The sequence below is a fragment of the Canis lupus genome, chromosome X, assembly GCF_003254725.2.
Source record: "Canis lupus dingo isolate Sandy chromosome X, ASM325472v2, whole genome shotgun sequence".
Classification (NCBI taxonomy): domain Eukaryota; kingdom Metazoa; phylum Chordata; class Mammalia; order Carnivora; family Canidae; genus Canis; species Canis lupus.
Genome location: NC_064281.1, coordinates 98588406 through 98605554, shown reverse-complemented (window position 1 = coordinate 98605554; position 17149 = coordinate 98588406).

The following is a 17149-nucleotide window of genomic DNA, read 5'->3' as shown; positions in this document are numbered from 1 at the left end:
ACACTTGATGGCTATTATCTATATATGTAGGTAAGGTATCAGTCATAAAGTATTTTGTATGTTATGCTAAGAATAGAATATTTTTTCCTCCAGCTTATAGACAGCCATTAAAAGATTTAAAGATTTATTTATTTATTTATTTATTTATTTATTTATTTATTTATTTTATGATAGAGAGAGAGAGACACAGGCAGAGGGAGAATCAGGCTCCATGCCAGGAGCCCGACGCGGGTCTCAATTCCAGGACTCCAGGATCGCGCCCTGGGCCAAAGGCAGGCACCAAACCGCTGAGCCACCCAGGGATCCCCACCATTAAAATATTTTATCCCAAGGCAGCCCCAGTGGCTCAGCGGTTTAGCACCGCCTTCAGCCCAGGGCTTGATCCTGGAGTCCAGGGATCGAGTTCCACGTCAGGCTCCCTGCATGGAGTTTCTCTCTCTCTCTCTCTCTCATGAATAAATAAACAAAATCTTTTAAAAGATTTATCTCAGATTTGGCTTGCAAAGCTCTGATCTGCTTGCTCTGGCTGTAGAATAAGATTATCCAATCCATATTCTTGAAAGAGCACTCTGGTGATTGCAGTAATAACTGGAAAAGGAAGATGGAGTGCCAGGAATACCACCAGTGAGAAGGATTTGTAATAATCCAAGTAGAAGATAATAAGAGTCAACATTTCCACAATGGCAAAGGAAAAAAAATAGAGTAGTATTTTTACAGGACATGACAACTGACTAGATGTAGAAAAGGAATTTTAGAGTCAAAGCTGATTCTAGTTTTTTTTAATTTGGATAAATAGGCAGAGTGTGATTTACAAAGAAATGTGGAAGAGACTAATGGAAGACTGAACTTCAGAGAAACAATTGCATAATGAAAGCCCTAACATAGGATAAGAACTCAGGATCTCAGATGCACATGACTTCAGCTTACAGCTCTAGAATTCCTAGAAGTTAGAAAACCCAATATATAGATATAAATCCTGAGAATTATAAAAGCAACAAAACAGAAGTCATTGAAAATCTACATCCCTATCAAAATGTCAAACAATTAGAAAAATTTTTTAAAAATCATTTAAAGCCTTGTACCCATTTCTATTTTAAATCCTTATAATAGAAAAAATGCCACAACATTCCCTTCCCTTTTAGTTTTGAAAAAGTCTTTAAAGTTTTTTTTTAATTTCTTACTGAACCTAATTGCCACTCATGCCTTAATATGTGTTTCTATTATTTTTCTTTTTAAAAATATTTAATTTATTTATTCATGAGAAACACACAGAAAGAGAGAGAGAGAGAGAGAGGCAGAGACACAGGCAAAGGGAGAAGCAAGATCCATGCAGGGAGCCCAACGTGGGACTCGATCCCAGTACACCAGGATCAGGCCCTGGACTGAAGGCAGGTGCTAAACTGCTGAGCCACCCGGGCTGCCCTGTGTTTCTTTTCTTTTCTTTTTTTTTAAGATTTTATTTATTTACTCATGAGAGACACAGAGAGAGAGAGAGAGGCAGAGAGAGAAGCAGGCTCCATGCAGGGAGTTCAACGTGGGAATCGATATCCAGGATCACGTCCTGGACTGAAGGCAGGCACCAAAACGCTGAGCCACCCGGGCTGCCCGGTTTCTTTTCTTAGTGCAGTTTACAGAACAAATGTCTTCACCCCCTCACCCTAAGTAAAGCAAATCGTTACGTGGAATAATATTAATACTAATACTAATACTAATACTAAAAACAGTATCAACTATCTAGAGAGGAAATTGAGCCTCAGGACTATTATGTTGTTCCAGTTTAGTGCTTTTATAAGTGACCACTCCATGAATGTAAACTATCTTCTGAAAAGTACTCTTATTGTCTTTATATATTCTACGGTTTCATTTCTGTGTTAAGTTTGGGCTTTTCAGATTAAATGTAGTCTCTTTCATCTTTTTGTCATATCTTCTTAAGTAGAGAAGAAATTGGAGCAGACAGCTTTAATAACTTTACATACAGCAAGGAAACTAAGCACAGGCAGAATATAAAAAAAGTAATCTAAAATTCAGCACTTTAAGTGCCGAGAGCTTGAAAATGACTAAGGTGTTATAGCTTAATAACATCTTTTGGAATCACATTTCGCACTAAAAAAAAGAGAAGGAAATACAACTTGTGATTTGTGGTACAGTATATTGCCCTTCTGAGGATAATTTGCTGCTTGTTCATTATTACATGCAGCTTCAAGTCCAGGTTTAAATTAGCATTTGCAGATTATTGCAATTCTAATTTACAGTAAGTAAGGTTAGTAATTAAAACCAGTTGTGTCTGGTACTAAAGTGTTGTGGGGATCTTCTTGGTATGTTCAAATCTAAATATTAAGAAACCTTTTTTAAAAAATATAGGAAATTATTTTTGTTTCACTATAAAAACTGTTAAAAGCAACTTGAGAATAAGTATAATGTTTTGAATTCTGTCTTTTTTTTTTCTTGTGTTTTCCTGATAGGAGTCATTTAACAATAGGTAAGGGAATCCAGATTAAAATGTTCTGAGCTCGGCATCTGGTTGGCTTTGTCATTAAAGCATGTGACTCTGAATGTCAGGGCTATGAGTTTGAGCCTCCATGTTGGACATGAAGATTACATTTAAAAAAGTAAAGTGATTTAAAAGTAAGCAGATCATTAAAAAAATGTTTTTGAGCCAAATGTTCTTTTTTAAATTTTCTAAACATAGTAAACATAATGTGAAAATTGAAAAGAAAACAATTGCAACAGCCTCAATACCTCCCTCTATGATCCCTTCATAGTTTAATTTTGTCCTTCCAATGTTTTTTTTGTATATATTTTTTTATTAGAGTTTGATTTGCCAACACATAGTATAACACTCAGTGCTAATCCCGTCAAATGCTCCTCTCAGTGCCGGTCACCCAGTCACACCATGCCCCCGACTACCTCCCCTCCCACTACCCCTTGTTAATTTCCCAGAGATAGCAGTCTCTCATGTTCTATCACCCGTCTGATATTTCCCACTCATTTTCTCTCCTTGCCGCTATAATCCCTTTCAATATATTTTATATTCCCCGAATGAATGAGACCAAAGAATGTTTGTCCTTCTCCGATTGACTTATTTCACTCAGCATAATATACTCCAGTTTTATCCACGTCAAAGAAAACGTGGGTATTCATCAATTCTAATGGCCGAGTAATATTCCATTGTATATATAGACCACATCTTCTTTATTCATTCATCTTTTGATGGACATCAAAGCTCCCTCCACAGTTTGGCTATTGTGGACATTCTTGCTATAAACATTAGCGTGCAAGTGTCTCAGTCTTTCACTGCATCTGTATCTTTGGGGTAAATCCTCAGTAGTGCAATTGATGGGTCGAAAGGTAGCTCTATTTTTAACTCTTTGAGGAACCTCCACACAGTTTTCCAGAGTGGCTTCACCAGTTCACATTCCCAGCAACAGTGTAAGAGAGTTCCCTTTTCTCCGCATCCTCTCCAACATTTGTGGTTTCCTGCCTTGTTAATTTTCCCCATTCTCACTGGTGTGAGGGGGTATCTCATTGTGGTTTTGATTTGTATTTCCCTGATGGCAAGTGATGCAGAGCATTTTCTCATGTGCGTGTTAGCCATGTCTATGTCTTCCTCTGTGAGATTTCTGCTCATGTCTTTTGCCCATTTCATGATTGGATTGTTTCTTTGATGTTGAGTTTAATAAGTTTTTTTATAGATCTTGGATACTAGCCCTTTATCTGATAGGTCATTTGCAAATATCTTCTCCCATTCTGTAGGTTGTCTTTGCATATTGTTGACTATTTCTTTTGCTATGCAGAAGCTTTTTATCCTAATGCGCCCATTTCTTCTAGATTGCCTAATATATTGGCATATAGCTGCTCATAAAATGTTTTTAAAATCGTTTGTATTTCCTTGGTATTGGTTGTGATCTCTCCTCTTTCATTCATGAGTTTATTATTTTGAGTCTTTTCTCTTTTCTTTTAATAAGGCTGGCTAATGCTTTATCTGTCTTATTAATTCTTTCAAAGAACCAACTCCTGGTTTTGTTGATCTGTTCTACATTTCGTCTGGTCTCTATATCATTGAGTTCTGCTTAAATCTTTCTTATCTCTCTTCTTCTGCTTCGTGAAAATTTTATTTACTGTTCTTTCTCCAGTTCCTTTAGGTGCGAAGTTAGCTTGTGTATTTGAGATATTTCCAATTTTTTGAAGGATGCTTGTATTGCTATGTATTTCCCTCTTAGGACTGCTTTTGCTGTATCCCAAAGATTTTGAACATTTGGATCTTCAATTTCATTAGTTTCCATGAGTCTTTATAATTCTTCTCTATTTTACTGGTTGACCCATTCACCTCTTAGTAGGATGCTATTTAAACTTCATGTGTTTGAGTTTCTTGCAAATGTCTTCTTGTGATTGACTTCGAGTTTCAAAGTATTGTGGTCTGAAAATATGCAGGGGACAGTTCCAATCTTTTGGTATCTGTTGAGACCTGATTTGTGACCCAGTATGTGGTCTATTCTGGAGAAAGTTCCATGTGCACTTGAGAAGAATGTATATTCAGTTGCGTTCGGATGCAAAATTCTGTATATATCTGTGAAATCCACCTGGTCCAGTATATTCTTTAAAGCCCTTGTTTATGCAGTGATTTTCTGCTTTGAAGATCTGTCATTTTTGAAAGTCCCATGTTGAAGTCTCCTACTATTAGTGTATTATTATCTAAGTATGTCTTCACTTTGGTTATTAATTGATTGATATACTTGGCAGCTCCCACATTAGGGGCATAAATAGTCATGATTGTTAGGTCTTCTTGTTGGATAGACCCTTTAAGTTTAATATATTGTCCCTCTTAATCTCTTACTACAGTCTTTAGGATAAACTTTACTTCATGTGATATGAAGATTGCTACCCCTGCTTTCTTTGGAGAACCATTTGAACGGCAAATGGTTCTCCAACCTTTCATTTTCAGGCTGAAAGTGTCCTTAGGTCTAAAATGAGTCTCTTGTAGACAGCAACTGGATGGGTTCTGCTTTTTTATCCAGTCTGAATCCCTGCATCTTTTGATGGGATCATTTGGCTCATTCATGTTCAAAGTTACTATTAAAAGATATGAACTTAATGTCAACGTGATACCTATTCAGTCCCTGTTTTGTGGATTATTTCCTCCTCTTTCTTTTACAGAGTCCCCCTTAATATTTCTTGCACAGCTGGTTTAGTGGTCATATATTCTTTCAGTTACTGCATATCTTGGAAGCTCTTTATCTCTCCTTCTATTCTGAATGAGGACCTTGCTGGATAAAGTATTCTTAGCTGCATATTCTTCTCATTTAGGACCCTGAATATATCATGCAAGCTCTTTCTGGCCTGCCAGATCTCTTTGGAGAGGTCTGCTGTTAATCTGATATTTCTCCTTACATAAGTTAAGAATCTCTTGTCTCTCGCTGCTTTAAGGATTTTCTCTGTATCTTTGGAATTTGCAAGTTTCACTATTAAATGTTGAGGTGTTGAATGGTTTTTATTGATTTTAGGGGGCAACCTATCTCCTGGATCTGAATGCCTGTTTCCCTCCCCAAATTAGGGAAGTTCTCAGCCATAATTAGTTCAAATATACTTTCTGGCCCTCTGGCCCTCTCAGCGCCCTCTGGAACCCCAATTATATGTAGATCTTTCCTTCTGAGGCTGTCATTTATTTACCTTAACCTTTCCTCATGGTCTTTTAATTGTTTTTCTCTTTTTTCCTCAGCTTCCTTCCTTGCCATCAACTTGTTTTCTATGTCACTAACTCTTTCTTCTACCTCAAAAACTCTTGTCGTTAGGACCTCCAGTTTGGATTGCATCTCATTTAATTGATTTTTAATTTCAGCCTGATTCAATCTTGTACTGAAAAAAGGGGAAAAAAGGAAGGGGTACCCTCTGGTTTATATGCTGTAAATCCTTCAAATTCCCCTGGAGCTTTCCAGCACTGCTTGGTGAAGAACTTGCTCTTCCCCTGTTCTTCCAGTTGGCCTTCTGGGGGAGGGGCCTGCTGTGCCGATTCTCAGGTGTGTGTACCTGGGGGAGCTGCCCCACCCCCTGCCGAGTGCCAGGTTCAGTGGGAGCTTTTTGCCCCATGAGGCTTCTGTTCTCTGGCAGCCCCACCCCTCCCAGGCACAAGGTGGAACAAGGAGGAAAAACAACAATGACGGTGGCCAGATTTCCAGCTCTGGATTCAGCTCCCCACTAGTAACTGCCGCAGTCTCCCAGTTTGCACTGGTCTAGGTATTCCTGGGGCCGGCATGGGTGCACTGATCTGCACTGCTTGCAGGGCACCAAGTGGCAGGAGATTCCTCACTGTCCTGTGCCCTCCCTTCTTTCACCTGTCTCCAGGGGGAGCACAGGATCATGGGATTCCCTCGACACCCTGGGACCTGGGGTCCATGCTCCTGGAATTGTGCTCCCAGGGCCACAGCTCCCGAAGGCAGCAGGGCACAACCCCCTCCTTCCAGAGCCACCTGTTTGACCGACTGGCTTCTCCCAAGGACCCGCCAGGTGTGCACTCTAGCCCTTTACCGCGCTCCCCCGTGGGATATGGTGCTCTCCCCTCGGGCGCACTTCCTCTTTTAGTGACTCCAGGAAACTGGAGGCTCCAGTGCCCCTCCTGTGATTCTGCCCAATGTTCCTGCCAAGTGCTTTTCTGTCTGGGAAGAATCCGGGGCGGATTTTTTAAAGTTCCCGCTTCTCCAGGGCTGGGCTTTCCTGTCCCGGAGGCTCTGGCCACCGGGTTTTAGCTGGGCTCCTCGGGGTGCCCCTCCCCCATTTGATTCTTTTTCATTTAATTTTTTTCCACCTTTCTACCTTGTTAGAAGTGAAAAACCTTCTTTCTGTAGCATTCCAGCTGTTCTCTCTTTAAATATCAGGTTGGATTCATAGGTTTTCAGGATGTTTTGAAAGTTATCTAGGTAAGTTGGTCGGGCCAGGTCAGTTGAGGACCCAAACCTCCTCCGCCATCTTGCCCTGCTTCTGTCCTTCCAATGTTATCATGACCTTAGACTTGAGTGGAAGCAAGAGGGAAAAAAATAAGGAAAAATTTTAAACTATTAGAATATTTAAGAAAGATGAGATCAAAGCTTCCCTACACAGCATAGCCATTATATTAAAATGACTTCTACTTCATTGAATGGATTAATTCATGCTTTTTGATAACAAGTCTAATTGGTTATCGTTTATATATTCCAGGACTACAATGTGATGCCATTCAAAAACTTGGAGATAAGGTAAATATATTTTCCTTGGAGAGGCAAACAGCAAAATCAGCACCTAATGGATCAGAACAGAGATAAGCAAAGTCAACTAAAGGAAAAAGAAATTGATTTTTAGGTCTTTAAGACTGGATTTTATAATGTTCTAAATATGAATTAACTAATTAGCAATTTATTTTTTTCCTCTACTCTTACACTCAATTTACTTAATACAAAATAGTAATTCATTGGGCATTGTCAATTGCTGGTGTCTCCTAATCATAAACACACATGCAATACAACCTTTTCTCAACTAAAACAGATTTATACTTTTGCATCACTAAGATATTGCACTTAAAATAAATCTCTTTCTTTGAACATAGGCCACACCTGGACTAAAGAATGGTGAAGAGTTTTAGGTTTGGTGGGCTCATTCAGGTCAGGATTGATTAAGACAGTAATACAAAATACACAGGTAATAATAGCATTTAGTTATACACATATTGAATTATTTAATCCTCATAAAGATCCTATAAGATAATCAATGTCACCAGGCCCATTTTACTGAATAAAAGCTGAAAATGAGAGATATTAAAGTAAATATATTACTTAATAGTAATATAACTATTAAGTGATAGAAACAGAATTTAAACTGAGGGACTCCTGTTCTAGAAATTGTAAATTTTTTTTCTTTTAGTAAACTCTGTTAAATATAGGGCTGACTCTTCGCAGATGACATGATACTCTACATAGAAAACCCAAAGGCTCCACCCCCAGAGTGCTAGAACTCATACAGCAATTTGGCAGTGTGGCAAGATACAAAATCAATGCCCAGAAGTCAGTGGCATTTCTCTACTCTGACAATGAGACTGAAAACAGAGAAATTAAGGAGTCAATCCCATTTACAATTGCCCCCAAAAGCATAAGATAACTAGGAATAAACCTAACCAAAGAGGTAAAGGATCTATACCCTAAAAACTACAGAACACTTCTGAAAGAAATTGAGGAAGACACAAAGAGGTGGAAAAATATTCCATGCCCATGCATTGGAAGAATTATCCTTGTGAAAATGTCAATGTTAACCAGGGCAATTTACACATTGAATGCAATCCTTATCAAAATACCGTGGACTTTCTTCAGAGAGTTGCGACAAATTATTTTAGGAATTGTGTGGAAGCAGAAAAAAAACCAAATAGCCAGGGGAATATTAAAAAAGAAAACCATAGCTGGTGGCATCATAATGCCAGATTTTAGGTTGTACTACAAAGCTGTGGTCATCAAGACAGTGTGGTACTGGCACAAAAACAGACACATAGATCAATGGAACAGAATAGAGATTCCAGAAGTAGACCCTCAACTTTATGGTCAACTAATATTTGACAAAGGAGGAAAGCCTATCCACTAGAAAAAAGACAGTCTCTTCAATAAATGGTGCTGGGAAAATTGGACATCCACATGCAGAAGAATGAAACTAGACCACTCCCTTGCACCATACACAAAGATAAACTCAAAATGGATGAAAGATCTAAATGTGAGACAAGATTCCATCAAAATCCTAGAGGAGAACACAGGCAACACCCTTTTTGAACTTGGCCACAGTAACTTCTTGCAAAATACATCCACGAAGGCAAAAGAAACAAAAGCAAAAATGAACTATTGGGACTTCATCAAGATAAGAAGCTTTTGCACAGCAAAGGATACAGTCAACAAAACTAAAAGACAGCCTACAGAATGGGAGAAGATATTTGCAAATGACCTATCAGATAAAGGGCTAGTATTCAAGATCTATAAAGAACTTATTAAACTCAACACCAAAGAAACAAACAATCCAATCATGAAATGGGCAAAAGACATGAAGAGAAATCTCACAGAGGAAGACATAGACATGGCCAACATGCACATGAGAAAATGCTCTGCATCACTTGCCATCAGGGAAATACAAATCAAAACCACAATGAGATACCCCCTCACACCAGTGAGAATGGGGAAAATTAAGAAGGCAGGAAACCACAAATGTTGGAGAAGATGCGGAGAAAGGGGAACCCTCTTACACTGTTGGTGGGAATGTGAACTGGTGCAGCCACTCTGGAAAACTGTGTGGAAGTTCCTCAAAGAGTTAAAAAGAGACCTGCCCTATGACCCAGCAATTGCACTGTTGGGGATTTACCCCAAAGATACAGATGCAATGAAACGCCGGGACACCTGCACCCCGATGTTTATAGCAGCAATGTCCACAAGAGCCAAACTGTGCAAGGAGTCTTGGTGTCCATCTAATGGATAATGATGTGGTCTATGTATACAATAAAATATTACTCAGCCATTATAAATGACACTACCCACCATTCGCTTCAACGTGGAGGGACCTGGAGTGTATTATGCTGAGTGAAATAAGTCCATTGGAAAAGGACAAACATTATATGTTCTCATTCATTTGGGGAATATAAAAATTAGTGTAGAGGAATAAAGTGAAAGGAGAGAAAATGAGTAAAATATCAGTGAGGGTGACAAAACGTGAGAGACACCTAACTCTGGGAAATGAACAAGGGGTATTGAAAAGGGAGGTGGGCGAGGGTTTGGGGTGTCTGTGTGATGGGCACTGAGGGGGGCACTTGGCGAGATGAGCACTGGGTGTTATGGTATATGTTGACAAATTGAACTCCAATAAAAAAAAATAACTCTGGTTCAATATTAGGAACCCAATAAGCCCTTTTTTGAATATACTACAAGGATGGGCGATAAGAAAAGCCTGAAGGAAAATAAACCTATGTCCTGTCATTAATAATAATAATATAATGCATATTACTCTTATATTTCATTCTGTCATTAGAGCTCTTACCAATTTTCTATAATTATAAGAGTTAGATACCTTAGGTTACATTGAAATGAGTTGAGTTTGAAGTTCTCTGGAATATCCAGATGGCAGGTTTAGCAGGCAGCTTGAAATATAGTCTAAAGCACACTTATGACAATCAGTGTGATAATACTAAGAGTCATGTCATTAAGAGAAAAAAAGGTGGGCAGAGTGTTGGACGTCAAGGTACTTTTAGGAGGAAGAACAATGGAGGAATCTATGATTGACAGGAATAAAGAATCCAAGGTGTGGAAAGAAAACATGAATTCCCTGTTGTGGAAATCAAGAGATAAAAATAGTTCAAGGAGAGAGGAGTTAACAATGCCAAGTACTAAGATCAAGAGGATATAGACCAGGATGCATCCACTAAATATCATTATCTCCCTAATTTTGGTAAGAACTTTCAGGAAAATGAGAGGACAGAAATCACATTTTAAGAGCTGGAAGTGTCCGGTTATATGGACTGGAGTTATCAGTTGAATTAAGGAGAACATTAATTCTTCATGTTTGTCCTAAAAGAAGATGTAATCTTCTCTGGAATATGTAGCCAAAAAAGTGGCAGTGTCAGTAGAAAGCCAAATTTTAATGAAGTCAAAGAAGTTTTAAAAGGTTGAAGAAAGATGCTAAATATTTAATAAGTTTGTTGACAACAAGATAGGGGACATCAAGGAGCACAGAATAAAGTGCTAAATTACAGTCGGTGGGGAGGTGCAAGTCAAACTGGAAAGTAATAATGAGCTTAATTTATGAGGACTACTAGTTAACTTGGCTTAAATCATCTAATAACTAGATTTTTGAGTGTTTCAAACATTTAATTGGATGCATAGAATTTGAGATACTTGCATATTACACTGAATTTCTTCTCTATGTAATATGCTAAGGAGTAACTTAAAATATGTTTTGAACCATTAGGTAGTACCTTTCTGAATTAGTCCCTAATAGTCTAGAAAAGTTTATTTTTGAAGTAGTCATATGTATAATTAGGAAAAGTCATGAGAATGTGATTTTCTTTTCATTTTTAAGAAACATTTTACTTTTAAGATAAAAATCAAAATAAAATAAATGATAAAAGAGTAAGCATAAAGTTAAAAATATGGTTTTCACCCTTCAGAAATTTTTGAAAAGATTTCTTTATTTATGAGAGAGAGAGAGAGAGAAAGAGAGAGAGGAAGAGAAAGAGGCAGAGGGAGAAGCAGGCTCCTCACTGGGAGCCCCTTGTAGGACTTGATCCTGAATCCTGGGATCATGCCCTAAGCCGAAGGCAGGCGCCCAACCGCTGAGCCACCCAGGCATCCCTGCCCTTCAAAATTTGCTTAAAAATTTCCTTCATATATGCTACGAATTTTAGACTTTAGGGTTATGAATTTGCTTTATACCCTTTTGAAGATAGCACCCATCAACCCACAGCACTGTTTGGATCCTTAGCATCATAACATAGAATAAAATAATTATAATTTATATGTTTATTTTCATTAGTCTGTTACATCATTTAAAGTTGAGAATTCAATTAAGAACACTCTCAGAATGATTTAATTGGAAATAGGTTTTTTAGTTTGCATTTTGTTGAAAATCAGATCATTTCTGAATATATATCAAATAATATCATTTTATAGGATATTTTTCAAGTACATATTTCAAGTAAACACCCTTCTGTGGTAATATAAACTGTCATAAATCATATTTCTGAAAGTTACATGCACAATATATCATTAAATATGAGCACACAAGTAAAGTGCATGGTTTATTTATGTAATTATTCAGGAAATTCAACATTGGTTTCTAGTGCAATAAAAAAAAGGATGTTGCCAGGGGATATAAAGCACACTGCTCCATCAGGAGCAATGCTTTAATCTAGAAGCAGCTATAATTTAAGAACTGGAGGTTGGGTCTCTTCATACATCTGCTAGTTAAGATCATTTCCCTACTGCTATTTGTAGACTTTGTTTTGATTTGGAAAATTACAATGCTCATAACAGAGCTTCTTAAACCCTTTTTTAAATTTTATTTTTGTCTAAACTGTACCAACAATGAGTTGTGGCATTCTATGTTATAATTATACCTGCCATCAGAAAGTGAAAACTGAACCAGAAAATTGCAAGTTGGATTTTTTTTTTCTCCTTGATTGATTCAAACATAAACTGTGTCAGATAAAATTAGGGGGAAAATGCAGCATTTAAGGTTTTGTTATGATAAAGTCCTGATTGAGCAATCCTTAATAATGGATAAACATTTTTTTTCATGAAACAGCATAATTATCCCTTTTATGTCCTAGCAAAAATGCAAGGCAGTCACTGGAAATTGACTTAGTTGGATAACTAAGTACGAGAACTTAGAAACCACAACAGAAGCTGCCACTTAGAATTGACTTAGTTGGATAACTATGTAACTAGAACTTAGAAACCACATCAGAAGCTGTACTGCTACTATATTTAATTGCTATAATGTGCACTTGTTGATGATACAGGATTTAGCTGCTTACGGGTATCAATTTTTATGTAATTTTCATTGGGAATCTGTCCAAGGCATATATTTGTTTACAGTTTGGACAAAGACATCATTTTCATATTTTTCCATTGAAACATTTTATTCCATCTTATTTCAACATATATTGGCTCTTTCTACGTTTTATTAGAAAATGATCTGGCATAGATTTACGTTTAATTATGTTTCAAAAGTATTTGAAAGATCAGTGCACATATCCCTGAAGATTATGATTCTGTGTACATTCAAAATGAAATAGTAACACAAATGTCAATCAATAAAGACTAAGTAGGTTGGCTATTATAAGGTTGATATAGTGTTATAATGAATTAGTGAAAATTCAATAAGCAGCAATTCCACTTAGTTACCACTAGTTCAAACTTTCATATCAGTGATGTTTCTATTCATGTTGGAATTCCCTTTGTGACTGAATAATAATGGCTAAAGATATTCACATATCTTTCAGTTTTCTCAAAAATATATCATTGTGTAGCATATTGCATATGTTTAAAGGAATTTAACATGGATTTTAGAATTATGAAATAGTAGACACTTGCTCTAGATGAAACTGAATTTGGCATTCTGTATTTAATGAAAGAGTAGAAGCTCTTAAAAGGCAAGGGCTATGACTGAAAAATTTTATAGCCACCAAAATTCCTAAGACTCAATAAATGCATTTTGATTGAGAAAGTCCTACAAGTGAGATTAAAAGGTCTACTGCACATGAGTTCAGATATTTCACCCAGTTCATACTGTGTTAAGGTGAGGACAGATGCTTTAAAAATTATCAGTGTGGTACCATTCAACAGACGTAGGCAATGTTTCAGGCATGGTTCATGATGAAATGATAACAATGAAGTCATTCCTTTATTCTTGGTGATATCCCCCACCCCGATACACACACACACACTAATAAGCCAAAATCAACTAAAGCAGGGGTCCCATGTATTTTATGTGTACTGTGTAAAAGGCATGCTTACTGTATTTCATTCATGAAAATTTAATTAATGTGTACAACTGGGATATGGATAATGAGATTTGGGAAAAACTTTGTGTGTGTGTGTGTGTGTGTGTGTGTGTAGACACCGAGAGACAGAGAGAAGGAGAATATTTGTCAGGCAATCAATTTATTACAATGTCAGCCTATTATCATGATAAAACATATCTCTCTAACACATTTCAGTGTTTTCTGTTCTATTTTTAAAACTTTTTTAGTAGTAATAAAAATTGAATAAATTGAAAAGAAACACAACTTTTAGAAACTTGACACATATCAAAAAGTGTGTCACAAACCTTCTTACATAAACAAATTCTAAGAAAAAGTATGCAGCTTATTGAAGCTACAGTTGAAAAAAATGGTATTCTTAGGAAATGTCTTTTACTTCATGTTCTTATATTTTTTGTTTTTTGTAATAAACACATTATATACCTAAGTATACAGAATCACCATAAAGTCCAGAAACAGGTGAAATACATATATAGTTTTTGATCCTATATGATTAGTTAAATGATATTAAATAGTATATTTAATGTGATATCCCTCATTAGGAATGCTTAAGACAATGGTTTGTGCAAAATCACAATGGACACTGTATATTAATGCATTTCCATTAATCTCAGAACATATATTCATGATGTACTGCCTCACATAATTTGTCTCTGATTTCCCCTGAAAAATCTGTGCTAGTGGGACACTTGGGTGGATTGGTGGTTGAGCATCTGCCTTTGGCTCAGGGAGTGATCCTGGGTCCAGGGATCCAGTCCTGTATTGGGATCCCTGCTAGGAGCATGCTTCTCCCCTGCCTGTGTCTCTGCTTCTCTCTGTGTGTCTGTGTCTCTGCTTCTGTGTGTCTCTCATGAATAAATAAATAAATAAATAAGTAATCTTTAAAAAAACTGCTATTAGTATACCTCAGAAGAAGTGAAAACAATTTGTTTAAAAAATAAAATAATATTAATCTGTATTTTCTGATTTTAAAGCCACCCCAAATGCTTCAGATAATTTAACAAAGATCCTAGGTCTATTTGATGTATATATCATGTGGCCATGATCCCAGGATCCTGGAATTGAGCCCTGTATGGGGAGGAAGAGACTGCTTCTCCCTCTCCTTCTACCTGCCTCTCCTCCTGTTTGTGCTGTCACTCTCTGTGTCAAATAAATAAAAAGTTAAAAAAATATATACATATGGGTGCCGGGGTGGCACAGTCAGTTAAGTGTCCAACTCCTAGTTTTAGCTCAGGTCATAATCCCAGGGTCCTGGGATCAAGCCCTGTGTTGAGCTCCATGCTCAGCATAGTGTGTGCTTGAGATTCTCTCCCTCTGCTTCTCCTTCTGCTGTCTCTCTCTCTAAAATAAATAAAATGTTTTTTAAAACTTATTTACACAAAATATCTCTACTTTATTACTCCTTGATATTGACATCTGTCTTGTGGGATTTCTTGAGACTTTATATAATTGACCTAATTGTGTACTGAAAGATGTTAGACCAGGTGCCAATCTTTGTGTAAATTCTTCATAGTGTCCATAGATTACTAAATCAACCAATAGAAAAGAACTGGTAACTTAATGTCCTTGATCTCACTGCAAAAGGGCTGGTAAACTGAGACACCGAATATAGATGGTTTGATAGTCATCAAAAAGGTATAAGAGAAAGATAACAACCACTTCATTGCAAACTTCTTTTGATTTCCAGGTGATTAGATTCATGGTACATTATTTTCTGTTGGCTTTTCCTTGTGCTTTCACTTGAGAGCAGGTTATGAGGTACCTGAAATAAGCAAGGGAATGAAACCTTTCACCTTCCCATGATTAGTGATAAAAATGTCAAATTATAAGGATATGCTTAATTAATAGAAAATATACATAGATATGTATATAAACTCTTAAATGTATAGTTTTTTTAATGAAAACTGACCATTTTGGGGGCTGCTCAGTCTCTAAATGACCAATTGTTTCTCCCATGGCCATTAACAACTTAGTAGATTGTTTCATTTTCCTGAAGCCTTACCAGAGGTCTGCTCTGTATTTTACTTCTAGGTCTAGGCTTATGCCCTCTTGTAGAAAACTGACCTCCGTGCTTCAGAGCCAAAATATAACACAAAGACAGAGTTTGGGATAAAAAGGAACAATAATGTCATTGCTTTGCCTGGCAAAGTAGGATGCAGCAGGTTATGGCCTTCAAAAATTCCAAGCCCAGAGGAAGGGGCTGGGGAGCTCTATAGGGGAATATAGGGTCTAGCTGGTTTTGGCAGGAATTGTGTAAGTGCTACCAGCCTCCTTCCTCAAGTCTTTAGGGTGGTACTGAGTTTCTGAAACAAAATGCTAAGAAGGGAGGAACAGAGGCTTACAGAAGAGAGGAAAAAAGTTACTTTAAAGTCAAGCTTCTCTAAAGCATTAGTGTTTTTATTTTTGCTCAACCTTGTACTTTTACCAGTTTCATTATAACTTTCAAATGTGACTAGACTTTTACTAAATTTTTTTCCAGGGGATGCCTGGGTGGCTCAGTGGTTGAGTGTCTGCCTTCAGCTCAAGATGTGACTCCAGGACCTAGGATCAAGACCCACACTGGGCTCCTTGCAGGAAGCCTGCTTTTCCCTCTGCCTGTGTCTCTGCCTCCCTCTGTGTGTGTGTCTCTCATGAATAAATAAATAAATACAAACTTTTTAAAAATTGTTTTCAGATTGCTCCATGGTACAACCTTCATCTGTATTAAGGCTGGTAGTCTTAGTAGAAGTTAGGAGAGTGGAAAACACTCAGATCTGGTCCTGTGGAACATCTATGCTTTGTCACTACTGCTCCTAACACCTAGGGTTTTGTGGGGGTTTTTTTGTTTTGTTTTTATATTTTTAATCAGGCTTCATGCCCAATGTGGGGCTCAAACTCACGACCCTCAAATCCAGAGTTGCATGTTCGTTCCATCACTGAGCCAGCAGGCATCCCCAACTCCTAATTTCTGTCTTCAATATTATCCAAGGAGGAGAAATACAATTTTCACGACCAACCAAATATTCTAACTCCTGGAAAAATGACAGCCAAAGCCTGGCTAACAACTTCTCTACACCTCTTATTTTCTCCACTTTTTTTCCCTGAATTACATGAATAGCATTTAACGCAATTTTGGATAGATGCTTATGGAGGCAAATCATTGGCAAAGAACTTTTAGAAAAGGGCTTTGTTTTTAATTAGATATTTCAATGGGTTTCTGCTTATAATGGCATATAAAAATGCCATTTTAGTGATGGCATTTTTAGAAAAATTTAGTGATGAAAACACTTGGGAATTGATGCGCTTAATAGATGTTATGTGGGGTGATTTTTGGTGCATAAAACCAGAATTTCAGGGATGCCTGGGTGGCTCAGCGGTTAAGCGTCTACCTTCAGCTGAGGACATGATCCTGGAGTCCCACATCAGGCTTCCTGTGTGGAGCCTGCTTCTCCCTCTGCCTATGTCTCTGCCTCTCTTTCTCTGTGTCTCTCATGAATAAATAAATAAATAAAATCTTTAAGAAAAAACAGAATTTCGGGATCCCTGGGTGGCGCAGCGGTTTGGCGCCTGCCTTTGGCCCAGGGCACGATCCTGGAGACCCGGGATCGAATCCCACATCGGGTTCCCAGTGCATGGAGCCTG